At 39.6% G+C, this 26,358-nt stretch overlaps 3 long non-coding RNA genes across 3 annotated transcripts in view; 2 read left to right on the plus strand and 1 right to left on the minus strand.

Moving 5' to 3' along the window:
* Positions 1–3,951, plus strand: part of LOC119496530 — a 48,356-nt gene extending 44,405 nt beyond the window's left edge. The window contains exon 4 of the long non-coding RNA XR_005208734.1: positions 3,787–3,951. This is a non-coding gene — a long non-coding RNA (uncharacterized LOC119496530). The remainder of the gene's footprint in view (positions 1–3,786) is intronic.
* LOC119496531 lies at positions 28–1,175 on the minus strand. The gene is made up of 2 exons (XR_005208735.1): positions 759–1,175; positions 28–621 (listed from the first exon to the last, which is right to left on the minus strand). It is a non-coding gene; the product is annotated as an uncharacterized LOC119496531 (long non-coding RNA).
* Positions 3,952–18,222: 14,271 nt separating the features above from the next.
* LOC119497223 lies at positions 18,223–24,827 on the plus strand. Its single transcript, XR_005208887.1, has 3 exons — positions 18,223–18,296; positions 18,842–18,904; positions 23,504–24,827. It is a non-coding gene; the product is annotated as an uncharacterized LOC119497223 (long non-coding RNA).
* Positions 24,828–26,358: the final 1,531 nt, after the last annotated feature.

Genomic DNA, 26,358 nt, shown 5'->3' on the forward strand with positions numbered 1-26,358 from the left:
TTTTCATTAAAGAACGATTACAGAACCGTGCTTCAACATTTTATGGTTAACCATGAAGAAATTACATATGGGAAAAAATAAATGACAGGAAACAGATTAAAAAGAAACACATCAATCCTGATTAAAAGCATGATAACAATCTGTCTTCCTCTTCAGCATAAAACTGAAATTAATGAATGAACAAAAGGTTACAGGATCAATTTTTCCAGGCACACATTTTAACGTCAAAATCATTTAATCTTAATCATATGAATAATGAATAATCCTCCATTCTGCTTTCAACACGACCGCATCTGATTATCTGAAAGTGCTCGACTGTGCGTGCCACAGGGGGCTAAATGTCCCCGCTCCTGTGACTCACGTCGTCACAAATTCATGACGTCGAACCAGTCAACACCCGAGCTCTGCCTGCGACACAAGACGTCACTCAGGCAGTCAAAGATCAAGGGACGGGAATTAATAAGCGCTGGCTTGTATCAGAGCGACATGCAACCCATGGCTCGACAGCGTCAGCCAAAGATCAGTCCTCGTGACGTCTGTTTATGGGCATGAATCCCAGCACAGTGGCTTATCATACACTAGAAAGTCTGCCCTCTGGAGAGTCAGAAATCCTCTTGAACTCTGGGAACAGACGAGAACAGATCAGTCATCTGAATGTGTTTGTGTAAGAGCCGAGGCTTTTAGGGATTTTAGGGTGATTTAAAGCTGCAATAAGCAACTGTGAGGGGATGAGAGAGGGAAACGATTAGGGAATCTACCTTTGTCCTGATGCGTCCACTATCTGCTGAGACACAGTTTTGCCCTCAGACAGCGTTTCCCTCCAGGATACGTGCCAGAGGCTGGACCAGTCGAATGCTTTAGGCATTTAAAGATCGTGGGTGGTGTTGGGATCTGGTGCAGATCCTGACTAAGAATGTGGTCACATAGCCAGAGAAGAAGGTCTGCCTGGAAAAGAAAAAAAAGAATCTGATTTGATTTTGTGTAACATTTAATTTTGCTCTTTTTGTCACGGCCACATATAAAACCAGACCCTCCTCACTCCCACACCGTGATGGAATTAACTCCGTCTGTAGTCACACTCAAAGCTGAATGAAGCACCCTTCTTTAAGGTGGAGGGTATAAATACAGCGGCAAGCTTTGGGACGAACTTCTCTCTCCGACAAGGAAACTATGAATAAATACCAGAATCATAAATATTTAATTGATCCCCTGGGGAGAAATTGAGTTATGTTTAGCTCCCATTCTAGAATAGAAAAAAAAAAAAAAAAAAAAAATATATAAATATATATTTTTTTTTATTTTTTTTTTTTTTTTGAAGAAGAAATATGTATAACAACAGTGCAAATAATAATGCTGAAAAATATGATCTATCATTAAGTGTGTAAAAATGCAAGAATAGTATAAATAAACAAGAATATTAGTTTAAATGTACTGTATAAATAAATGCAGTGTTAATGCCAGAGTAAACCAGATTATTGCACAGTTGAAATATTGCACTAAATTATTGTACTTCACAGTTGAAGATATAATAAATTATGGGGTTATAGCTTAGTAAGTAAAGTAAGTAAGTAAAGCTTTATTTATATCGCACCTTTTAAAACACACTGTTACAAAGTGCTTCACACACAAATAAAATATCGAACAATGAGAGAAACCAAAGAATAATTACAATATGAAACACAGAAACAATGAAAGACCTATGGATGAGGCCTATAAAAAGGCTTTCCTATAAAGATGGGTTTTTTGCTGCTGATAGGGGTAAAAAATAATAATTATATGTTGTGTGTGTGTGTGTATATATATATGTGTGTGTATATATATATATAAATATATATGTATATATATTTATATATATATATACACAGTGCCTTCAGAAAGTATTCAGACCCCTTCACTTTTTTCACATTTTGTTATGTTGCAGCCTTATGCTAAAATCGATAAAATTACTTTTTTTCCTCATCAATCTACACTCAATACATCACAATGACAAAGCAGAAACAGAATTTTAGAAATTTTTGCTAATTTATTAAAAAAGAAAAACTGAAATATCACATTGACATAAGTATTCAGACCCTTTGCTATGACACTTGAAATTTAGCTCAGGTGCCTCCCATTTCCCTTGATCATCTTTGAGATGTTTCTCCACCTTGACTGGAGTCCACCGGTGGTAAATTCAATTGATTGGACACGATTTGGAAAGGAACAATCCTGTCCATATAAGGTCTCACAGCTGATAATGCATATCAGAGCAAAAACCAAACCATGAAGTGGAAGGAAATGCCTGAAGAGCTCAGAGACAGGATTGTGTCGAGGCACAGATCTGGGGAAGGCTACAAAAAATTCTGCAGCATTGAAGGTCCCAATGAGCACAGTGGCCTCCATAATTCTTAAATGGAAGAAGTTTGGAACAACCAGGACTCTCACTAGAGCTGGCAGCCCGGCCAAACTGAGCAGTGGGGGGAGAAGGGCCTAGGTAAGAGAGGTGACCAAGAACCCGATGGTCACTCTGGCTGAGCTCCAGAGATCCTGTGTGGAGATGGGAGAAACTTCCAGTCGGACAACCTTCACTGCAACACTTCACCCATCTGGGCTTTATGGCACAGTGGCCAGACGGATATGAAAGCCTGCTTGGAGTTTGCAAAAAGGCACCTAAAGGACACTCAGACTGTGAGAAACAAGATTCTCTGGTCTGATGAAACCAAGATTGAACTGTTTGGCCTCAATTCTAAGCGTTATGTCTGGAGGAATCCAGGCACCGCTCATCACCTGCCCAATACCACCCCAACGGTGAAGCATGGTGGTGGCAGCATCATGCTTTGGGGGTGTTTTTCAGCGGCATGGACTGGGTGACTGGTCAGGGTTGAGGGAAAGATGAACGGAGTAAAGTACAGAGATATTCTTAATGAAAAGCTGGTCCAGAGCGCTCAGGACCTCAGACTGGGCTGAAGGTTCACCTTCCAACAGGACAATGACCCTAAGCACACAGCCAAGACAACTCGGGAGTGGCTTAGGGACAACTCTGTGAATGTCCTTGAGTGGCCCAGCCAGAGCCCTGACTTGAACCCAATCGAACATCTCTGGAGAGACCTGAAGATGAGTCTCCACCGACGATTCCCATCCAACCTGACAGAGCTTAAGAGGATCTGCAGAGAAGAATGGCAGAAACTCCCCAAATCCAGGTGTGCAAAGCTTGTCGCGTCATGCCCAAGAAGACTCGATGCTCTAATCGCTGGTAAAGTTGCTTCAACTCAATACTGAGTAAAGGGTCTGAATACTTAAGAAAATTTGATATTTCAGTTTTTCCTTTTTAATAAATTTGCAAAAATTTCTAAAATTCTGTTTCAACATTGTCATTGTGGTGTATTGCATGTAGATTGATGAGGGAAAAAAGTAATTTTATTGATTTTATCATAAGGCTGCAACATAACAAAATGTGAAAAAAGTGAAGGGGTCTGAATACTTTCTGAAAGCACTGTATATATACGCTAATTGGTTTGGGATGGAACTATATATGGCGGACCCTCCATGCGAGCGTGCAAACAGAATGGAAGTAGGAAGGGATGGTGTAGGGGGTGGTTTGGTTTCCCGTCTTGCTGCTCACCTGGACCCTCCCTTCCTGCCTGCAATCAGCTCATCAACCCACAGTATATCAACCCAGCTTTCCTCCCACTCTTTGCCATATCGCTGTTCCGGTCTCAGTGGTACAAGGCGTCTACAGCTCCAGGATCTCTTGAGAAGAGTGTTCTTGTTTTCCTCGTTAATGCGTGTTTGTTCCCTGTGCTCCAGGATTCCTGTCTGCCTGCCTGCTTGTGTGCCAGTCCGCCTGCCTGCCAACAATCTCTCTGCCGCGTCCTCGGCCAGCCACGCCGCCCAGCCGCTCTTCCATTCCCCCTCTTCCCTCTGCCGTCTCCAGCCGTCCCCACACTCCAACCCATCTCAGTCTACAGTCACTACTGCAATAAACCAGTTTAACTTCATCTGCCTCTTGTGTCTGTGATCTGCACTTGGGTCCACTTTCAAACCAACACTGCTTTGCTGATTTATATGGAGGTAAGGATGGGGCATTTTATTTTTCTTTGTGATTAACACATCTTCACACGAACCAGTGTTCATTCATTTCAGAATGAAATAGATTTGTGCTTCTTCTTGAGGATCATTGAATTGGCTTAAAGCAGCATTAAAGGACTTTTTGTTGGCCTCTTGTGGGCAGTGGACGAAATAAACACATCGTTGAAATATTGTCACCTTACAAAGTTGTCAAAGTGAATGTTAGAGTGTCGCCTATTCCAAGCAGACACAGAGCAGCATTTTCTGTGTGTTGCTGTGTGTCTGACCTCCCGATGAATGCAAGTCCAATATTTTCTCAGCTTTCAGCTCTGTTATGGTCTTCACCAACTCGAAAAAAAAATCAGACTCATTAACTGCTAAATGTTCCACTACGTCTGTTGTTCAGTGCTGGGCAAGTAGAGTACAGGGGGTTTATCAGAGCTTTTTCTGAAAACGGCTGCCTCCTGCAACAGGAAACAAGGTTGATGAGAGCTGTGAAAGAGAATCAAAACTTACATGTTGGCTGCAAAACCAAAACAAAAGAGAGGTGAAGTCCCTCCCCTTCTGGCGGACCACCATGGGACCCTATTTCGGAATAAATATGTACGGTAGTCAACGGAGAGAGACAAATATTTCTTTCATCCCGTTTGAATTGCGCCATGAATCACACGTGATGTTTGTCAATTCAAAAGATAATTTTGCAAGTAGTAAAGAAAGTCTCAGTTTGTCGTAGTATCATTTAGTCTTGTGTGAAACTGTTCAGTGAACTACATCTCTCAAATCACACAACATACGTCACCAACACTAGCTAGCTAGCTAACTTAGCTATGTCCAACGCACAAATGAAACGTTATCTTACCTGATGTATTTTATCCAGCGACTCCTGGTCTTTTTATCAGCTGGGAAGCGAAAGAACAAGCGAGACCCGTTGCTGGCGTGAGTTCATCCCAGAACGAAACACACAGGCATCGTAGCTTTGGCGAGAGAGACGTCACTTACGTGACTTTTGGGTGTGTCGGCATTCTAAATATGTGTTTTCACAGTTTCATACAACTGCAACCTTCTTGACTTGCAATATTATCTTTCAAAATTGACAAATATATGTGTGATTCATGGCGCAGTTGAAATGGGATTAAAAACATATTTGTTTCTTGCCGTTGACTAGCGTTCATATTTTTTCTGAAATAACGTCCCATGGTGGTCCACCAAAAGGGGCGGGACTTTGTTTCTCTATAAGCTGAAAGACGCTAAAACACTCCATAGAGCTGAGTGGAACCAAAGAGGCAGGCAATAATTCTCACTACAGGCGACCCCTTTAACATTACACATAGTCAACATTGCACAAAAATTTGGTTAGTGCAGCTTTAAAATGAGATTAAACGTAACAAAAAGACAAATTATGAATTACTGGACAGTAAATTATAAATTGACAAAATTAAATCCCCAGAAAATACGTCCTGAATGTTTGTCAAATAGAAAACGCTGCTGACTTTGACCTTATGAGAAAGTTGTAGGTTTACATTAAAATCAAGTCTGGTACACCACCATGGACAGTTATAAGCAATCAACTACTAGGACTGTATTTGTTTTTAAAATCCCATTAGGAGTTTGGGAATACATTTGCGGCGACGCAAATTGTCACTGACTTCCACATACTGTCCGTCTGTAAAGGCTGCAGTGCAAAGTTTTGGTCAGGATCCATGGAAAAACATCAATTGTAATTAGGGGTTACATCAGCACGGGGTGGATGTCGTTTTCCTTCACATGGGAACCCAATTTATGGTTGAATTCTGAGGTCGAAATCACAGAGAGAGCGAAGGCGCAGCTGTCAGTCTGGTGCAGACGGGACGACATGGACGGAGCGAGGAACACACAGGGTGGTAGGGCATTTGAGGTTTCGCTATAGCTGCATACTTGATCATGAGCAGTTCAAGGTCCATTTTGGACACTGTGTGTGGGAAAAGCTACTGTAGGCAGGTTATTACGATGAAACGAGGCCTTTCTTCTCGCTTGGACCTGCATGCCTCGTAACACAAGTACAATATACAGAGGATGTAGTTGTTGCATGTAGCGCAAAACAGGAAATATACAGTTTCATATGATATAATCGTGGGGATCTTGGGAATGGGGTTAAATGATAGGGTGCACACTTCAGTATAGATGACACCAAAACCTTGCATGATATAACGCCGCACAGTTTCCACTCATCCAAACATCACGGGAAACAGATGAGCCAAAGACGACACACGGATGTATCTTTACTACGTCTTTTAAGGAAAATAATATGCTGGACGCGGTAAGCTGTGTGTAGGTCAGTGTCCACACCAGCGACACTGTGATTATGACTGACCTGAGTAAATATTTTACATAGCAAAAATGGGAATTAAGGATGAAAGGAGGATAAAAAAACCTAACAGATGTGTAATTACATGCAGCGCCGTGCCCTTTGAAGCCATATCGCCCAGTACTGCTGAGGTCACATAAGGCCGAGCACAGCATGGTGCTTTTCAAGGTCTTGTAAACTCACATGAATTTAACTGGGATGAGCAATGAGTCCACGGGCAAAAACTGTGTGGTAGAAATGGCTGGGGTTCATCTCCGAACATCTATGAATTAACAACCAGGGGCTACAGCGCCACGTCCAGTAAAATAACAGCAAAATGAAATACCGTCTTCATATCTTCCTTCAATTGATCTCAGGGCAAAACACTTCCTGTGGGATGTGAAAGTAGAAGGCAACGTCGTGTCTCGCCGGCCGCCTGGTGAGTAATAGGAATGAATGATACAGAGTGAGTCAGGGTACCTGCTGCAACTGTATTATTCTGTGTTTATTCCCTAACATACCATCGGGGTTCGAATAATGGTTTAATTTTTTTTTAAAAACATGGCCGTCATGACTTGAAGTACTGCAGACACGGGAGACTGATTTTGACGTGGGTTGCCAGTTTATGAACGCAATGATGCTAATCTGATAATAATGAATCGAGCTGCAATTTCGCCTGTTTTGGGCCACAGTGAGGCAGTCTATAAATCAGGGATTTGGCATCTCTGGTTTCAAATTTTCCTCTGTTGCTGTCTTTAATTTGTGACCTCACAGGTTAATCGTCTTGCCAAGATTTTATGTTGAATTGTAAGTTTTTCTGAGTGAGTTTGTCTTCCGCTGATGCTGTACGCTCCTCTGTTGCTCCAGCTGGAAGGATCAGTACACAGATCCAAATCTGAGCTACAAATTCTCACAAACCTACGGCGCTGAATTATTTCCTGGATCTTACCTGCGCTCTTAATCAGGTTGGCTGCTTGGCATGCCGGTCGCTGGAATGCGGTGAGAATCAATTAAGGGGAAACTTGGAGACTTTTTGGCGAGGTAGGCCGACACAAATCTATGGGAAGGTCAAGGAAAAAAAACTATAAAACTAAATCACAGAGTATGTTAAGGAATAATTTCACATTCTCCTCTCAGTTGGTAGGAAAGACTCTGATAATATTTGAAAGCTGTATTTTTCTTTCCCTGCTTTAATGAATAAAGTATTTTCGGATATGAGGTTCTGTGAAGAGGCTTTAGATTATTGCTGGGAAAGTACTGATGTCACCACTAAATCAATCATTGAGTGTGTGTGGTCCGTGCTAATACACAGTATGAATATGTGTGTGAGAGTGAATGTCAAAAGAGTCCTGATGTAAATATTAGCAGGTATCACACTCCTAAGAGCAACTGACATTAAAATATTAAAATGAAAAGAAACCTGCAGAACGTTTGGCGTGATCTCCGTTGATCAAAATAACGTGCATTTTCATGTAAATCCTGTAAACGATAAGAGGGAAGTTAGAGGAAGTTTGAAGACTTTGAAGCAAAGGACAGAGGAGGAGAGTGTAGATAGACAAAGCACTGGGTTATAAATGCAGAGTGGCTCAGCTGTATTTAGCCATGTGTCAAACAGGGTATGTGGAGATGAGAAACAGCCCTCAGTGTGAGTAACCCTGGTGAATGGGCGGATAAACACACAAACACAAAGACAAACATGAATAAATTGAAAGTCAGACAGAAGGGACTGGTGGGAGTTACAAAACAGACAGAAATCAATGGGTTCATTCATCGCATATACTCTAGTAAATGTGTGAGTATATTTAGAAGGGATCATAGTTACTGTGAGAAAAAATATGGCATCACTTTAGATAATCCATATTAGGCAGAGGGGGAAATGTGTTGACTTTAAGACCCAAATGATGATGAATAAAAGTGAAAAAGAGGAGCTGTGATGTGAGATGTCAAGTAATGCGATAAATGAGGTAACAGGCTTATTGCCAGTGACTTCTTCAATAGCAGTGGCTTCACAGCCTCTCAAAAAGACGGCATATGGAGGGAGATCATACAACAAGTGAATGCCAATAGAGCCCAGAAACACTATCAGGCTCCAGAAGTAACAATACCAATCATGATTTAATTGACTGTGACATTGTTCTGCTGTAGCCAGAGGATATCCAGGCCAAGACCAGGAGTTGAGAGGATATAAATGCAGATACATTTTTAAAAAAGTTCATAAAAGCTAAATCTTCATCAGGCTATAGGGTACCAAAATACTGTATTCGTTTTTGTGTCACGGATACTGTAGGTACCTTCAGGGCTCGAGACTAACGTCGTCCCGGGGACGATAGAAAATGTGTTTGGGACGCTGTAAACTCACTATCAACGTGTCCAGAGGACGCACCCTATTTTTATCCTGATAATGTGACATTGCGAACAACAAATCTGTGTTGAAATCGGCAGGAGGAGAGCTAGTTAACATTAGCTGTTAGCTCCGTGCAGGACTGTGCTGCTTACCGGCTGCTAACAGCTAACGTTAACTAGCTTTAGCTAGCTTGATTTAAATGATAATGCGTTCAGGCTCTATTCAGTAAAACAAATATTGGGCAAAGGTAAATTCTAACTTTATGGTGATGTGTTCAAATGTAATCTTGAAAAATTGAGTTTTTGGCGAGAAACTTAAATAAATACAGTTGTTTGAAGGAGATTACAGTACAGTAAACTGAACATGCAAAATGTAATCATTTCTTTATGGGACAACTGATTATTGGCTTCAATTCATTTTGAATTTCTCCCATTAATCTTATGATATATTGTAAGAAAGGTCATGTCCACTTTAAAAGCGTATGTGTCATGAATGTAACCCATTGATTTGCTGTAATAATGTATTCGTTTTCAGGGACAATACAGATAAATAATACATTTTAAAAAATAAATGCAAGCTGAAACTAATTTGCAGAGCCCCATCCCCGGTTAGGTTTTTTAATTCGTATTCACAAATTCTCATCTGCTTCTATTTTCCTTCTTTCAGCACCTAGAGCGCTAAACTGGCGAGCTTTGCTTTGCCTGGTTCAGCCGATTTCTCATCTTCCATGTAGGATCACAAACAAGCTGTCCTCATTCAAGTGGTATTAATACCAGGCAGTCCAACTGGCAAGCATCTCCGGAGACACTGAACCTTCGTCTTTGTGAGAGGAAACACCGCAAGGCTTCACTAAATTCCATGAATAAGTCCCCACAGTGAGGAGCTGGTCGTACGGACATGCTTGTACGGACAGTACGTGTTCCACTTCTGTCCTCACTTAGCCAAGTGTAGGCTACTAGTATCTGCTATTCTTAATCCTGCAGGGAAGAAATATGCAAAAATATGTAACATCTGCCTTGAGGGTGATGCCAGAGCAAAGGCTGTGTGATTAGCACGTTAACATGCTGATGCTAAGTGTGTTAACGTGCTAATTATGAATCATGCTAGCTACCATCTTGAAACTTCCCAACTTGTCAAATACCGCCGCTCTGTCACGCCCCTTGGCATCACTTTAATTTTGGCATCAAAACAACTATAGTTAGGTTTAGGAAGGAAATACATGGTTGGGCTTAAAATTACTACATTTACACTGTGAAAATGACACTGAACGTTGTGAACACGGGACACGAACGAACAGCTTATCGTAACGTGACGCACAGCACACAAACAACGGTCTCCTGAATGAAAGCCTTGTGTTTGTTGGACCCATCCACCTCCCTGACCTTCCGCCCGGTGTGTCTTTTCGCTCTTTAAACTACGTCACCACACTCCAAAAGTAAAGTGTGAGGCTGGGACCATGTTCCTGTTGTTACCTAGTGTAATTTAAATCAGCTGTTCTTCCTCAGCCTTGCTTTGAGCTTAGTGCAAACATTAGCACAGTAATACAATATGCGTGTTTGCTCATACAAGCTTGAAAAGTCAGGTAATCACCAAAATCATTGTGTCTGACTAAACGTCAGACACACAGACCAACATTTCTGTCTCCAGTTTTAAGGGTTCCTGGGCGGGGAGGGGGTGTAGAGGTTCTCACAAGTGTAGTTATAGAAATGCACGCATATGTGTGTGTGTTTATAACACAGGGTTCATTGCTATTTCCCCCAAATATTTGCCTTGGGTGTAGGGCTGGTCAGTGGCTGGGCGTTGGGGTCGTGGAGAGAGAGAGGGTGTCTGTAGCGAGTCAGTGCCTTTGAAAGGAGATCAGAGCGAGTTCTGGCCTAATTACCAGCATGTTTACACCTACACATCTGGGCCGCGCCGCCGTCTGCTGAGTGACGGGGAACATGGAAGAATATAATGGAAGCAGGTCAATAGATACAAATTCATTCAGTCAGGGATGAAAACACATGTAGTCCATGAGGTTTAGTGGCAGTTGAATGAACAGTGAGGTTATTAAAAATGCATTACTTGGAATAAGGTATACTGCTTCAGTTTTAATAATATTACAGTTACAGTTATTTATCAAGGAAATGCCACAGCTTTTGTTTAAAAAAATCTTTAATGGAAGACGAATGATCCAAACAATGATTGACTCCCTGTGTAGATAAGGTGAAAAGTTAGTACTCTCCAAATGAGAATTTTAACCCTTTCTTTGATTCTATCATACAGGATAGTATTTTCAGGGCCCTCTGCTGCAGGGGATCTTTACGGGGAGATAGCAGGTCAGCAGTATATGTCACATCGAGTATAGTGTATAAGGGCTTAGAACATCATGATATAAGTATATGATGACCATCCCCATGCTCTATTGTGTCTCATAAGTTGTTGCAGTGATTTTTGGGTTGATACCATTTGTTGCACAGATTTAGTGGTAAATGTAACTATTTTTTACCATTTGAGAATTGATAGGAATGATCAATAATCCCTCCAAAATACCACATTAAGACACCAAGACCTTGAGGAACACCATAGAAAAAGCCATGCTGTGATTTGATTTAAAAAAACTTTTGACATTTGGAGATTTCTGCAAGAATTGCATTTTAGGCGATTGGATGGCGAGCACTTCTGTTTTGGAAACTGCTCAGAAACCCCCTTATTGTCAATCTACCTAGGAATATCCTCTGAATTCTCTAGGTCTTTAGTTTGTGGCTGTAAAGTTTCATGAGGCTGTGATTATCCTAGAGGTCACCAGAGGTCATTTTTCTACAGTGAGGTAAAGTTTCAAAAAATGGTCTCACTACAATGAAATGGCTACTATGGGGACTGACATCATCACACTTGGGCTCATTGGATCCACAAGGGTCTCAGCTTTACAGTGATACCCAATTTATGTAATTCCAAGACTGTTTAGGGACCCCAGTATGCAGAAATATTCAAATACATAATTTTAGAATAGGGACAAAAGAATAAAATAACACATTTGTACTACGTGTATAAAACTGCATGTTTTTTTTGCCCCAAACTGCATGTGAATATCATAAAGTGGGCATGTCTGTAAAGGGGAGACTCGTGGGTACCCATATAACCCATTTTCATTCACATATCCTGAGGCCATGCCAGTTTTCCCTCGCCAAAATTTAGCTCAACTTTGGAGTGTTATTTAGCCTCCTTTGCGACAAGCTGGCATGGTAGGCTTCATTAGGTTTTCTGGTTTCATATGATACCAGTATCTTCACTAGCTCTATAACTGCAATCGATTTAGAGAGTAAAGAGTGTTATGCAATAATATTGTTTTGAAGATTGAAGAGTTATTTTGTCATGCAGCCACCCTTTTATTTCAGGTTGAAATCTAAGGTCTTATTTGGGGTATCCTTTACTGCAGCAGAGGTGAAGTCCCCTGCTGCTTACTCATTTACTCATTTGTGAACCGCAGACAAGTGAATGTGTAGAGGCTTTGATTCAAGTTTCACTTTTAAAGGAGCCTTAGCAGGAAGCCAAGGGAAATGTCTGCCGGCCGCACCCACACTTCCTGCACAAGCCTGCCTCCATGGAGCACACAAACCCGAAACAGCTACTGGTATTAAGACACAGCTTCCTCTTATCAACTCTGCCACAGGGAGATTAAAACAGTTTGTTCCCAAAATGTCTATTATTATGCCTTAAATCACCCGCGTAACCCATGATTAGGGGGAACAAACACTTGTCTTGATTACAAGCAGCCACCATATTCATCATTTAAGCTATGATTCATTATTATTCATGCAACAAATGTGCCAAAAACATTTGCTTATACTAAATCCTTTCCAGACATGGTACCACAGCTATTCATATTGTGTGTAAAACCCTGCAGCACAACAATCAACCCCCTGTCACTGAAGAAAATAAACATTTTTTGTAGCCTCTGCAATGAGTGGGTTGTTTTACAGTATCTCAATTTGAACTGGACTGTCATATTGAAAAGATCTGCACTGAGTCGGTGATGTGAAGACCATGCCTGCTGCAGGCAGCCATTGTTTCCTCCATTGTTCTCCCTGGTGACTTAAATAAAGAGAGTCTCCAAAGCCGCACAGCTCTAAATATGTATTTCAGCTGTGCTAATTAGAGACTGTCTGTCAAGCGGGTGCTGTGCCCAGGACGAGGAATGGCTAAATATACCAAAACAAAAACAAAGGTTCCAAACGAAAATTATAAAGATTTAGGCAGAAAGTCATGGAGAAAAAAAAAAAAGTAAATGTAACTGGAAAGGTGACTTTTTGTGTATTTGTTTTATTGAAGCGGGAGCACGGCAGTGACATGAGTGGGAGGTTTGGTCACAAGCTTTGAGAATGTGACTGTGGAGCTATGAGTGATTTTAAAAGGCTGTAAAGGTCACACTGTCAGTAAAGCAGAGGAAGAAGCTTAGAGAAATTAGACACAAGAAACAGCCATTCCTTTTGTTTTACAATGGCTCAATTTAGATGGCCAGTTTCACATTTTAGCCACGCTGCAACAATATGACCTAGTTCCAGTTCACATGTTAAAGCAGCAGTAGGTAGAAATGAAGCAATATGATTTAAAAAAAGTTATTTTTATAAAACGGTCACTATATCCTGACAGTAGTGGATGAGACAGGCAATCTGAAAAAAATCATGTGCCTCTGTGACCTCTGGTGCTCCTAATGGCATCTGCAAGATCTGCAAAAACAACTAATCAAAGCCGAGCTGGACCCTGCCGTCTCTGAGCAGCTGTTAATCACTCGTAAACTCCGATCAAACGGTCAAACTAGGCAGCCCTGATCAAATATGAATCAATATTCTGTTACTTTAATGCCTATTTCTTGCCTCAAATGTTTTCAGAAACATCTTGTAGTGTGCTGTTTAGCTGTAAAATTAGAAAGTTTGTGACCCAGCAGCCATGTTGAGATCAGTTGAGGAAATACCAAGCACCGCCCACCAGCCGGAGCAACAGCAATCATTTTACAACTAAACAGTACACTACAAGATGTTTCTGAAAAAAAATACACAAAAAAATATATATACTGGAAAAACAAAGTTTGGAAACTTGTGTTTGGTGGATTATTTCTCTGTTGTTACAATGGTAATTGGCATTGTATTTTACATTGTTGGAAAGCCGGTTTATTTACCTTTGCAATGATGTCCAACTTGTAAGGATCATGCATTTGTGGGATGAGCAGCACAGCTGATTATGAGGGGAGCGCCCAAGAAAAATTTGCCAAAAATGCTCTGCCAATGGTAAACAGTGTATTCTCATAAGGCTACCAGGAAGCCTGCAATGACTGCCCTTCACCGTCAGGCCCGTTGGCGCTGGTGTCGACAACACAGACAATGGAACCTGAACATGTGGGGGAATGTCATGTTCAGTGATGAGTCCAGGTTCTGTCTGCCAAAGTTGGATGGCAGGGTCAAAGTATGGAGACGACGTGGAGAACGCTATGCTGATTGTTGAACCGATGGAGTAACAGCTTTTGGTGGAGGCAGTGTCATGGTGTGTAGGGAGGGGGGGGGGTGGGGGGGGGGGGCATCTCCCTCACTGGAAAAACAAGGCTTGTCATAATTGAAGGCCATCTCAATGCAGGGAGATATCAGGATGAGATTTGCAGCCAGTGGCGATCCCATATCTCCACAATCTGGCACCTAACTTCATCCTCCAAGATGACAACGCTCACCCCCACAGAGCCAGGGTTATCACAGACTACCTCCACAATGTGGGAGTAGAGAGAATGGAACGTCCTGCCAAGAGTCCACACCTCAACCCAATTCAACACTTGTAGGATCAGCTTGGGCGTGCTGTACGTGTTAGAGTGACCAACACAACCTTGTTGGCTGACCTGCAACAAATCCTGGTTGAGGAATGTAACGCCATCCCACAGCAACGTGTGACCAGGTTGGTGACCAGCATGAGGAGGTGGTGCCAGGCTGTTATGGCTGTGTATGGATCTTCCACACAAATGCATGATCCTTACAAGTTGGATATCATTGCGAAGGTAAATAAACAGGCTTTCCAACGATGTAAAATACAATGACCATTAGCATTGTAACAACAGAGAAATAATCCACCAAACACAAGTTTCCAAACTTTGTTTTTCCAGTTTATATATACATAAATATATTAATTTATATATATATATATATACATATATTTATTAATTCATATATATATTATTTTTATATATATTTATTTATTTATATTTATATATATATTTATATATATATTATATATATATATATATATATACTGGAAAAACAAAGTTTGGAAACTTGTGTTTGGTCGATTATTTCTCTGTTGTTACAATGCTAATGGTCATTGTATTTTACATCGTTGGAAAGCCTGTTTATTTACCTTCGCAATGATGTCTAACTTGTAAGGATCATGCATTTGTGGGATGAGCAGCACAATTGAGTATGTGCGTAGCGCCCAAGAAAAATTTGCCAAAATGCTCTGCCAATGGTAAACAGTGTATTCTCATAAGGCTACCAGGAAGCCTGCAATGACTGCCCTTCTCCGTCAGGCCCGTTTGTGCTGGTGTCAACAACACAGACAATGGAACCTGAACATGTGGGGGAATGTCATGTTCAGTGATGAGTCCAGGTTCTGTCTGCCAAAGTTGGATGGCAGGGTCAAAGTATGGATACTACGTGGAGAATGCTATGCTGATTGTTGCACCGATGGAGTAACAGCTTTTGGTGGGGGCAGTGTCATGGTGTGGGGGGGCATCTCCCTCACTGGCAAAACAAGGCTTGTCATCATTGAAGGCCATCTCAATGCAGTGAGATATCGGGATGAGATTCTGCAGCCAGTGGCGATCCAATATCTCCACAATCTGGGACCTAACTTCATCCTCCAAGATGACAACGCTCGCCCCCACAGAGCCAGGGTTATCACAGACTACCTCCACAATGTGGGAGTAGAGAGAATGGAACGGCCTGCCAAGAGTCCACACCTCAACCCAATTCAACACTTGTGGGATCAGCTTGGGCGTGCTGTACGTGTTAGAGTGACCAACACAACCATGCTGGCTGACCTGCAACGAATCCTGGTTGAGGAATGGAACGCCATCCCACAGCAACGTGTGACCAGGTTGGTGACCAGCATGAGGAGGAGGTGCCAGGCTGTTGTGGCTGCGTATTGATCTTCCACTCGCTACTGAGGCTCCTGACGGTGGATTAAATGAATAAAGTGTAAAATTGCCAATATGTCTTGTTTGTTCCTTGTTACTGATAGAGAGTTCAATCATCCAATCCACCAAACAACTCAAAACAAGAGTCAATACCAACAGGAGAATACACTGTTTACCATTGACGGAGCATTTTGGCAAATTTTTCTTGGGCGCTACCTACATAATCAGCTTTGCTGCTCATCCCACAAATGCATGATCCTTACAAGTTGGACATCATTGAGAAGGTAAATAAACAGGCTTTCCAACGATGTAAAATACCACGCCAATTAGCATTGTAACAACAGAGAAATAATCGACCAAACACAAGTTTCCAAACTTTGTTTTTCCAGTTTATATATATAAAATGTTATATAGTATTGTCAATATACTAGTATCTGTGTAAATGTTTTATGTTTAATGTGGTACCTGCTCAGTTAGATGATGATTCATTTGTGATTGTGATGATTGCCTTATTATTTGTAAATTCATCTTGTGAATAAAAAAAAACTTATTTTCAAAACCGGATGTAGTCACACGCGTCCTTCCGCTAGCTTCTCCAAGTCCATTACTGTGTCAGCCATGGTCTCAGCTCCATGTGGGCTGTTTGAATGTTTGAATGCACTTACCATCGGCTGATTTGACCCAAACATTAGAAGTTGCCTAATAAGAGATAACGAACTTTTGATTTATCGTGATAACGAGTTAATTAAATGGCGATCTCAAGATAATAGTATGAAAAAGTGTTTGAACCATGTCCATTTATGGCTTCCCGCGGCCCAACCGTCCATGTGCTCAACACGTTTCCTTCATGAACCTTCTTCATTAAGACTCATGGAGGACGAGGTGTAAGCGGAGAGAGGCTGGAGGAAAACAACAGAAAGAACTGGCGTTTCTGGTGAATTATGAGGTCCGTCAGAGGCTGAACAGCCTTACAAACACATGGTGGCTGCCTGGCTAGGTAGCTAGTTAGCTTACAGCTAACTTATGCTAACACGTGTTTGATTGTTTGGCGATAATCAAACGATCCGGCGGTCAAATTCACCCGAATGATGGTGAAAATGAGAATGAACATGGCGTTAGATATCGCTTTTGTTAGACTTGTACTGCTGTTATTGTCAGAGGAGCTCAAGGCGACCTGTGGATGAGCATTAAAACTAATCAACTACATCAGGAGGAAAGAAGAGATGGCGGCAGGTCAACAGCTGATAATGAACACAAAACTCACAATTAGTGCAAGATTGTAGAGTTTAAGAAACAAATTCATTTATGATAATGTAAGTTACTGTACAGACTTCATACATGATTCTGTTGATATTATCTATTGCTTAAATATGGTTTGTTAAGGTTATTAATCTCTGCTTGTGTAACATGTTCAGCATTAGTTGTATTAGTTTTGATTTAGTTTTGATTATAGCTCCTATTTGTGTTATTTCCTCACATTACCAACTGCTTAAATACTGTAACGTTGCTCTTGTAAGCAGAATTATCTAATTTTAGGAGGTGGAAATATGCTAGTAATGGCTTTACTCAGTCATTTAAAGATGTGTGGATATATTGATAGTTTCTAGCTATATTAGGGTGGGCTAGTAGAAATGAAAGGAGGGCAATGATACTGTAAATTATAGTATTCTTATCTCCAAACTTTACAAATACAGTTTTTCTCAAAAAAACTTGACATGGTTTGAATCATATCTTCTGAACCATGAACAATGTGTCATTATCAACAATAAAACATCCTCTTTTTTAAAGAGTAAAACAGGTACTCTTTAGTCTATACATAAACAACCTTCCTGAATCATAGGGCTGCATGATTCTGGCCAAAATGATGATCACGATTATTTTTGATCAATATTGAGATTGTGATTATTTTTAGATTAGGGACAATATATCTTTATTGCAATCTCACATTTAAATAAACAGAGCGCTGCTTTCACTTCCATCTTGTGCTACATTCCAACTGTCCGATATTTCTAAATGTTATCCTTTTACTTTGTTATTGTCATCTATAGTGGTTATTTGCATAAAAACACGCAATTCAAATGATTAGGAAATAAATTATTTCATTATCCCTGATGTCCAGAACTTCAGAATAGCTAAAGCTGAGCTCATTTGTCTTCTTTGTAGGTTCTCAGAGAAAAGATGTGAGATGTTGTGGCAGGAGCAGCAGACTTTATGGAGACGAGGACATCAAGGTGAGGAGAGGTGGACCTAAAAAACACTACAGTCTGTACACAGCTGGAAACTGTAACAGTCAAATGACATGATTTTAATATTTGAATGATTGTGTGTCTGAAATGTGTGTTTTTGTGTCTCTTTAGAACCATAGGGAGGCTCATCAGAAGCAGCTCAGCAGCCTCTGAGACAAGATCGATGCTGGACGAACTCACAAAGTGAGGAAACACCAGTAAAGCAATATCTTCTCCATACTTTGATTATTGTTTCAGATTTTTCTGTTTTTTAAAGGTATTTATCTGACATTTTAGCCTTTTTTTATTGATAGTAGATGGTTAGAATGGATCCAGTGGAACTCCATAATGCGTCATATGCACTTGACTACCTGGACATTCATGTTTTATTTATTTATATTTTTATTATTTGTTACCAAATTAACGGACTGGCAGACAGTGTAGGTCTCAATTTAATCATTGTGAGTCATTTTGTGACTTATAGGGTCTTAAATGTAATTCAGTGCAAGTCACTTTAACTGTTTGTCATCATTACAGAAGGCACTTTGTGATTACATGATCAGATTATCAGTATATGACCTATAGTATACCTACCTGTGGTTTGTGTTTTACAAGGTTTTGATCCGTCTTCCATGAAAACTGATGCAACTGAACTGTTTAAAAAGTGGTGAACCAGGGTCTGTTATTGGAGCAGGAGAGACTTTATATGTTTCATAGATGTTGATGTTATGTCTCTGTTTTCTGTCCAGACTGCTGAATGAACAAAGGGACTTGAAGAGCCTGGAGGAGACAAGAACTGGAACAAACACTTGGTAACTATCAAATCAACTAGTAGTAGTAGTAGTTGTAGTGATAGTTGAAGTTGTTGTAGTATTAGTAGCAATTGGTGGAGCAGTAGTAGTAGTGGTTGTAGTAACGTTAGTAGTAGTAGTCATAAAAAAGTCACACTATAGTATGTCAGAAATGCCATAAAAATGTCATAGTATAGTGTGCCATAAAAAAGTCATAATACAGTCTGCCATAAACATTTTATAAAAAAGTCATAATATGACATAAAAATGTCATAGTATAGTGTGCCATAAAAAAAGTTATAATATAGTATGCCATAAAAATGTTATAAAAAAGTCATATAGTATGCCATTAAAAAGTCATGAAAATGTTATAGTATGTAGGGCTGCCCCCTCTTTATTTTTTGGGCTCGCTACCATCCCCCCTCTTCGGAGGAGTATATTTACTTTTTTTCATTCTTATTCAAATTAATAGCCAATGAAGGAAAAGAAAAGTGATAATACTAATAATAATCATAATCTTAGTCAAGTTAGTTAGTTAGTATGGTATCTTGGAAAAAATGTCATAGTATAGTTTAGTATATCATAAAAATATCATGGTATAGTATATCATAAAAAAATGACATAGTATAGAATCATTGAAAAATGTCATAGTATATTATCTCATAAAAAATGACATTGTATAGTATCATTGAAAAATGTCATAGTATATTATTTCATAAAAAAATGTCACGAAAGAAGTCGTAGTATGTTATAAAAATGTCATAGAATGCAATAAATATGTCATAAAAATGTCATAGTATTATAGGGTATATAACATGATATAATAAATGTCACAGTTTAATAGTATACATATAAAAATGTCACAGTATAGTATGTCATAAAAAGTGACATAGTATAATAGGCCATATAAAATTTCATAAAAATGTCATAGTATGCCGTAAAAATGTCATAAAAAATGTTATAGTATAGTATGCCATGAAAATGTCATAGTATAGTATGTTATAAAAATGTCATAAAAAATGTTATAGTATAGTATGCCATGAAAATGTCATAGTATAGTATGTTATAAAAATGTCATAAAAAGAGACATAGTGTAATAGGCCATATGAAATTTCATAAACATGTTATAGTATAGTATCTCATAAAATGCCATAAAAGAAGTCATAGGATAGTATCTCACAAAAAATGTCATAGTATTATAGGCCATAGAAAGTGTTATAGTACATGTCATAGTATGGTATGCAATGACAAATAATAATGTAGTGTAGTATGCCATAAAAGTGATATAGTATGCCATAAAAATGTCTTAGTATAGTAGACCATAAAAGAATGTTATAGTATAGTATACCTTTTTTATCACTTTTTTTCAACATACTATGCTATGACTTTTTTCGATACACTATATTATGACTTTTTTATGACTTTTTTCGACATACTATACTATGACTTTTTTTTTTTACGTTTTTTGACATACTATACCATGACTTTTTATGATTTTCTTTGACATACTAGAATGTTTATGACTTTTTATGATACACTATACTATGTATTTTTTTGACATACTATGCTTTGACTTTAATACTTTTTTGACATACTATACTTAAACCTGGGGCATGCAGTTTATTTTTGTTGTTATTTGGCAAAAATTCCATTATAACCTTTTAGCATATTGTAATTCAATTGGTACCCCAGGGTAGTTTTCTGGAAAAGAAAAAAAAAAAAGCCAGAATCTGGAATTACAGCCCTCATCCTGCAGTTTTTCTCTCTTTCTTAAGCTCCTCCCACCAGATCAGCATGGGCATATGCACGTGCTTCATACAGTAACCAGTATGAGTACTAGTCGGAGAGTTAGAGAGAGGAGAGCAGGAGGAGAGATGCATAGCCTACACTGTTAAGGCTTTACGGAAGAAACGTTACATAACGCAACACTCAACTTTAATAACATACCTTAAAAAGTCGATATACCGCCCAGAATGTATACTATGATACTTTTTATGACATTTTAATGACATACCATACTATATCTTTATGACATTTTTATGACTCTTTTACGACTTACTATAATATTTTCATGACATATATATGGCATTCTACACTATGACTTCTTTATGACATACTATATTATATTTTTTATGGCATACTATACTTGTGACAGTTTTTTTTGTGACATACTATATTAATTTTTATGGCATACTATATACTATGACATTTGTTATAATATTTTTATGGCATATTATATTATAACATACTATGAGCTTTTTTATGGCATACTATATTATGACATTTTTCACGACATTTGTTGTGACATTTTGTTATGGCATACTATACTATTATATTTTTTATGACATTTTTTATGGCATACTATACTATGATGTTTTTCATGGCATACTATATAATGAAGCTTTTATGGCATACAATACTTACAGAAACAATAATCAAAGTATCAAGGCAATATTTAGCTTTACTGGCCTTACTCTGAGTTCGTCCAGCATCCTCTGCTTGTCTTAGATCTTGTCTCAGAGGTGGCTGAGCAGCTTCTGTTGAGCCTCCCTCTGGTTCTCCAGCTGCTCCTCTAGTGTTTACTGAAGCAAAAATACATATTACAGTCACACAATCATTCAAATATAAAAATCATGTCATTTGACTGTTACAGTTTCCAACTGTGTACAGATAGTAGTGTTTTTTAGGTCCACCTCTCCTCACCTTGATGTCCTCGTCTCCACCCAGTCGGCTGTTCCTCCTCCAACACTGTGTTTCTTTTCTCTGAGCACTTGCAAAGAAGACAAATGAGCTCCTTAAAGCGACTGTTTGTAACTTCTTACACGTATAAATCACCCGGGTCGGTGTCCTGGGCGCGCTCGCATATGGTGCTCGCATGTGGCTATGCTGTTCAGACAAGACTCCAACACAAACTACACGAAAGCACCAAAACCACAAAGTTCTATCTAGTGAAGCCCGTCTTGCAAAACAGTGTTGGCCGCGGTCGTAGTACGCGGGGGAGACCGTAGCTTTGGTCTCCAGGGCCGGAGTCTCTGCTGTCCTCTGCTCCACTGCTCCTCTGCCTGCCTGCTTGCCTTCACTCAGCTCGCTCGACCTCACGTGCATGCGCGCTCACTACACACTGCAGGAGACTCAGTAGCTCTGAGAATATCTAGTGAATGTATAGTGGACGTTTGTGCAGAAATTACTGCTGCAGCTCCTCCAGACCAACAGAGGTTTTCCGTGTCTTGTGAAGTGACGGAGCTCCGCAGCGAGAAACGTTATCGTCTCCAACCGGGTGCTGGTGTCTCCCTCGGGCTGCGGTCGGGAGGCTGAAGCAGGAAAAGCTTACACTAGGATCAGCATTGATTCATGGAGAGACCTTTGTCTTGTCAGCTAACATTACTGCCAAGCAGGTGAAATATAGAGTGATATTGTGGTTTAGCTGACGCGTGTCGCCTCACTGTTTTGAGCAATGCTCGTTCATGTCTATTTAGAGCAAGCAAGCGCAAGCCTGACGCTGACTTTCGTTGACTTAACGGCCATAGGTGTCGCTTTTAACAAGCATTTCTGATTCTTACAAACAGTCTCTTTAAATGGGTTGTAATGTCAGCTTCAAAAAAAAAAAGAAAATGCAGATATCATACTCATAAAAGAAATGCCAAGTTTTCTCAGACAAATCTTTATTTCCTAATGTGGGATAGTCATGACCTATTTGGGACACTGTAAAGTCTGTTAAAAGACACTGTTAAAAGGTCTTAATCACCTTAATTAATGTAGGAAACACTCAAGGCTAAATGTGCAATCCCATGTTCAGTAACTTTACCACTGAATTTTCATTTGTGCACTATATAACAGAACCAGACTAAATAGAAAACGTACCAAAAGATTGATTTCTGTCTGATTCGGATTAGCCAAACGGACTTGTGAAAGTGCAATAACATTAGGCCTACACTGAGACACATTCCCTGATAAAAAGAAAAGAATTCTAATACCATCATATATTATAAGGTATCACGTATTTTAAATTATGACGGATTTACTTAAAAGGGTGTCTGTGAAATTGTAATTGTATCCCTGCAAACCAGCGCCAGATTCAAGTTCATATGACCTGCCTCTGAGGAAAGTTGGCGCTGCAGGAGTATAACAAAGTATGTCTGGGATCTAACTTTTTTTTTTCCAATTAAACTGAATTTCCAAATTAACAAATTATTCAAGTGAAACTGTAAACTTTGGGAATGCTTCAAATTTCTACCTAAAATATCTTTGCAAACATTTGCATGTCTTCTCACCCAAACAGCTATAAATGGATTTCACCACTACACCCAAAATAATCCTGCCATAAAGGTATGCAAGTGTCCAGTTTTTCTCATAGAGAATCTTGTTTACATTTTTGTCTGTGAGAAGTACTAGAAGAATAGTAATCTAATTTACTCCTCCAGTAGGAGCTCAGCGGTGCACGGGTCAGTAGATAGCCATCACATTAACCAGCTCCCCCCCCGCCCCCCACTCCTCTACCTCGCTCCCAGCTCAGATAGAAGTACTCTGACTCAGCCTCCAGGAAGGTGAAATGTTTTACTGTTCACACATTTCCCCCTCCCTGAACTCAAATGACTCCTCTCTTCCCTCCCTGCAAAATAGCGTTCCTTGAGATCCTTCAGCACCGCCGCTCAACGGCACATCTGACACATCTGGGAACCAAGAGTGGATTAAGTACTCTGTGTCTACAAGTGTTTCTGAAAAAATGAGAGTGCGTGAAGGGCTGAAGAATGGAAGCCATGCCACAAGCCCGGACTGGCGTGTTCAAAACTGAGGAAATATGTGACCAGCAACAATTTCAACAGCATTTATGACTGGAGGGCGTCGCGTGTTGATTGCAAGCTGATGTTAATGGTTTGGTAAAGCTGTCATTGCCAGCTACTGATCAATATTATAACAAACTGCTGCTATAATAAATTCTCTGTAGTGATGAGTACTGGGCATTGTTAAAATCTCTCATAAAATATCAGCACTGTTGTCTAGAGCTACTACTGCACATGAACTCTGATGGTTTGAATCCTATAGAGTTAATTGTTGAACCTTTCCACTCCACCTTTTCCTCTTTAGTAGATAATGTCTGATTAACTGCACACTCCACATGGAGTCCGTTTCTCTGAGGAAGCTGTTTATCTACTGGAATGCTCCAGGAAATAGTAATAAAAAAAGATGCAAGCATTGTTCATCTGCAAATATAAATCTTGGACATGCAACTGCAATCAAAACAGTGTTTAGTGAAGTGAGATACGAGTGGTTTACACTTGTCCCTCTCAGTGTGAGCCTCACCACAGATGGACATCAAAGTGTTGGATGGAGATGAAGCATAGTGGACCCAGCTGATTGAGCACATCCACCTTTATCTTGAACTTCCCTCCGGCCAGCTGCTGAGCAGAGTCTGCACCAGCTGACCACACACAACAGATACTGGATGGGACTGTATACACACATACAAGATAATAGATTTAAAACCTGGCAGCGCAACATTCACAGACACTACATTCATTCCGTAGCACACAACTGAGCCAACTGAAACTCCAGACCTAGAGTAAGCATAAACTTTATTAGTTTTATCCCAAAAGGGATCTCACTTAGGATGGGATACCCCAACTACATCTTCCACTGAGTTCATCAATCACCCAAAGCTGAAACGTCTGCACTGTATGTTCTGGTGGAAGCAATGTGTATCTAATAAAAACAGTGGAAGTAGCCAGAAGGAAGGACAAGAAAATGTAGGACAAAATAGATTGTATATCTTTCAAGAGAACATAGATAAGTTTCAGTTTTTCGGAAAGAACTGTCTGACGGGAAGATAAAGCGGTGAAAATATTCTAAATATAGTGTACACTTAAACTGATATTGTTTTTTTTAGGTGAGCTTTTCTTTTAGGTGGCTGAAATACATTTTTCTGCCGTCCCCGTCCACAGCAGCACATTGCTCTGCTCCCGTGCCGGTACTCCTGTCTGTTTCTACAGACTGGCGGGCGTGTCGACCGCCATCTACTGTAAGTAATACACTGACTATGGAGAAGTACCTCATACAACCCCACTTTAAAACACCCGAACTATCCTTTCAGTGTTAGCTTGCTGAACTGACATGATGATGTTTGACATTTCAATCTGTAAAAGTGGTGGCAGCTCAATGTAAAAATGAGAATGCTAACATAAACTGAATGCTGTGCATGTTGCTTTTTGCTAATAAAAGGAGAGATATAAAGGTTCAAGATATGAGATTCACTGCAACTGCCACAGGCAATCATAAGCTGTGCTATGTCAGGTGGAACATACCACACAAACTGTGTTCTGTGTTGAAAGACTCACCGACTCAAACCCAACTTTAAACCCAAACCAAAATTTTAAATAGGGATGCACCAATACCAATAGCTGGATACCAGTGTCAACGGGGCTGATCTATTTTTTTTCAATTCTATGTTTATATATCATATACATTATATGCTGGAATTTGAATTCCTGTTAAGAGTTTTGACCTTTTTTTTTTTTTGCTGCATTAAAAAGGTTTACACCTGAATTGTAATTCCTGTTCATTTTGAAGATTTTTTACCAACTTGCTGGAGTATGATTTATTATTTTAATAATAAAAAACAATTAAATAAATATATCTATGTATTTATTGGCCACATTTTGTTTTACAAAGTTAGGAAAGCAATGTTTAAGTCAAGCCTGATGGTGCCTTAAACATAATAGAATGATCCCAGTCATTTCCACACAGTGATGCATACAGCTTATTAATTAAACGCTGGTATCGGCCGATACCCAAAGCCCAGGTATCACTGGGTATCGGTCGGGACAGAAAAAGTAGGATCCGTGCTTTCATAATGGTAGTTCGGTTCATTTGGTCCGGACCAAGGGGGAAAATTGTTCTATTTTAGTACTAATCTGGTTCCTGTTCACACTTACTTTTTACAAACAAACCAAGAGGAGTAAACATGAAGTTATGCAAATCAAATTCCAGTGACTAACAGAAGTCTATGCAGCACTTTAATACTTCTGATGTATATATGTATGTTCTTTGGTGTCACAAAGAGCTCACGAAGAAATAACCATAAGCGTTATCAGTAGCCTATTATTAGACTATACATAGACTGCATGTTAGGAATAATGACTAACAAGCAGAGACAGGTTGAAAAGGAGGCGTCCTGTACAGTAATGATTCAGGGCTTATTACTGTGGGATCACTGTCACACACTTTTCAATGGACTTAATGAACTGAAAAAGTACACAGAGTAGAGCAGTTTTAACAGCTTTTGACTTATTAAAAAGGGGAAATAACCACGCTGACGTGTATATGTGTTGATTTGCATAAATAGGCCTATGTACATGGCCTTATACAGATCAATTATAATAAAGCTTCCTGAACAGATTTCACAATCAGTAGTTGGATTTATTAGTTTAGCTTTTGAAATCATGCTAAAATCACATATCTGCTATCATAAATCCTGTGGT

This window comes from Sebastes umbrosus, chromosome 11 (assembly GCF_015220745.1).
Source record: "Sebastes umbrosus isolate fSebUmb1 chromosome 11, fSebUmb1.pri, whole genome shotgun sequence".
Classification (NCBI taxonomy): Eukaryota; Metazoa; Chordata; class Actinopteri; order Perciformes; family Sebastidae; genus Sebastes; species Sebastes umbrosus.